Source organism: Mus musculus, chromosome 16 (genome assembly GCF_000001635.26).
Source record: "Mus musculus strain C57BL/6J chromosome 16, GRCm38.p6 C57BL/6J".
In the NCBI taxonomy this organism is placed as follows: Eukaryota; Metazoa; Chordata; class Mammalia; order Rodentia; family Muridae; genus Mus; species Mus musculus.
Window position 1 is genome coordinate 84,557,517 of NC_000082.6, and position 2,331 is coordinate 84,559,847.

Here is a 2,331-nt window from a genome sequence, read left to right on the forward strand (position 1 = left end):
TCCTACTACTGTAATTTCTTTGCCAAGGTGGACTTCTCAAGAACTGGGAGTCCTTTATTTTTTAAGTTGTTTTCATTGTTGTTGTTGGTTGGTTTTTGTTGTTGTTGTTGTTGTTGTTGTTGTTGTTGTTTTTCAACATAGCTAATAGCTAATATAGATCTTGAGGAGAGGAACAATTCTCCAATGGGGATCTACTCCAGGCTTCCCAGGTGTAGGAGCTAAGATGTTGTTTCTTTTGCCTTGGAACTAAGGAGATCTTTATTCAGTTCTATTTGAGTAGCACTCTACGTGACTACCAAGGTTATATCCACTTAAAGGACTGCCGGCATAGCAAGCAGAAGTAGGAAACAACTTTGGGAAGGAGATGCCCAGTGAGACGCAATACCTCCCCTACATGCACGCAAGCACTTCTATACGCAAACCCCGCTCTTCACGCTCATCAAATGGATGTAGGAAAGCAAGAAAGCCCAGGTTCATCATGATGGTGGAGAAGACCTATCTTAAGACATAAATCCTCTAAAGATTTTCCACCGTCAAAGACATGTGCTACAAACATAGCTATAATTAAAGCACATGTAGATCTATCCAAGACATTTTTTTTTTCGTTTTCCACACTTATCTCAAACAAGCAGCCCATTGCAGCAACAAAATCTTCCTATATTGCTCCCTAGTGTCACATTTTATTTCCTCAGACATTCTTTTGAAAACATGCTCTAATGTCTTTCTTGCCTAAGACCAAATATATAAGACAGATCTAAAACCCTTTCACAGCTACACAGTGTGTTGCTAAGCATCCTCCTAGCGTCTTCGCCAGTAGCCTTGTTCGGAGTAAGCAGCTTTATGCTTCCTTCTTGTAAGCAACCTCATTCCTTCATAGTGTAGAAATGAAAAATGTGCACTATAACCTCATCAGATTTCTTACAGGAACCCAGGTTACGGCAGAGAGCCGCAGTGCCAGTCTCTAGGCTGTCTGCGGGGCGGCGTGGTGAGGGCTGTCTGCGGGGCGGCGTGGTGAGGGCTGTCTGCGGGGTGGCGTGGTGAGGGCTGTCTGCGGGGCGCCGTGGTGAGTTGCAGGCTGTGCCCTGACTTTGTCAGCTCTTACTAAATCACGTCTAAGGATAAAGAGGACAGCATTGCCTGTTGATGAGCCCAGTTCTTCATTCTGCTTTTCCTACAGTGCACTGAACAGCAGAGTAGATGGTTTACATCGCAAATACATAGTTACAATGAACAAAGACCAAACACAGGAGCCCGAAAGAATACCATGCTTCCAGATAGCAAAGGGGAAGATGTTTCAGAACAGTGAATGTGGGGTTTAGAGATGCAAGCCCTTCTGACTGATCTCTTTGAGCATCTGTAAGTAGTCTCTGCTAGTTGCCTGTAGATTTGGCATTCCAGTTTGCATTAAAACACACATAGCAATTAAAATGTGATTTTTTTTTAAATAAAGGAAGCAACCCCCGTGTTTTGTACTGTGTTTTAGATTCTGCATGCATAATTGTGATGTCACTGAGTCTGAGGCAGCCTTATGGAACAGGGGTCATTATTATTTACACATCACAGAAGAAGCAGAGGAAATTTACCCAAGGTCAGCCATGAGGAGGGGAAGCCAGAATTCATATAAGATCGACTTGGATTCATTAATTTGGGCTCTTTAAACTCCAGCGCACAGCTTTTCATTCATTTTGATGTATAAAATTAACATTACAGTTTTTAACTTCCTGGAAAAAAATCAATTTGCTTTTTTTTTTTAAGGGAAACAGAAAGAGGAGGAGTGAGAGAAGAGGTGTGGAGAGACTGAAAGGAGTGTGGAAGGGGAACCGCGGTCTGGATGTAACCTATGTAAAGAATAAAAACAAAATATAAAATAAAAAACAATAAAGGATGTGCAACATGCTAACAATATTTCTACATTAAATGTTTTTACATGTGCTTATTGCTACAGCAACATTTCACCTCCTAATGCTTAGTTGCATTCAGAATACATAAAAAAAAGTTATCAATCTCACAAATATATAGTTTATTGAAGGGGAACAATTCTAAATAGTTTACTGATGCAATCATATGTACTTTTTCTGTAAATCTGTAATATTACAGATATTTTTAGAATGCTAACACTGGATCTTTTAAAGGACCTAGGATATATATGTATATATATATATATATATTTCTCAAACCAACAAAATGATAAAAATTCGAGGAAAATTAGGTGGAGGAATACAGATAAAACAGATATGAGCCTGAGGCAGAAATGGAGTTCTACCGCCACCTGGTGGCTATTCTTTGTTATAGCAACAGCTATTTTAAAACATTCAGGAGCTTTTTCTTGTT

The 2,331-nt window shown here is 39.8% G+C and overlaps 1 long non-coding RNA gene across 3 annotated transcripts; it reads left to right on the forward strand.

Moving 5' to 3' along the window:
* Window positions 1–765: 765 nt before the first annotated feature.
* On the forward strand, window positions 766–1,918 carry Gm32073. Of its 3 annotated transcripts, none has more exons than XR_876189.3 (4): window positions 766–853; window positions 1,178–1,356; window positions 1,484–1,588; window positions 1,756–1,918. It is a non-coding gene; the product is annotated as a predicted gene, 32073 (long non-coding RNA). The 3 variants fall into 3 exon arrangements; XR_384998.3 differs by lacking the exon at window positions 766–853 and adding an exon at window positions 872–1,063 and having other exon boundaries at window positions 1,756–1,845; XR_876188.3 differs by lacking the exon at window positions 766–853 and having other exon boundaries at window positions 872–1,356; window positions 1,756–1,905.
* Window positions 1,919–2,331: the final 413 nt, after the last annotated feature.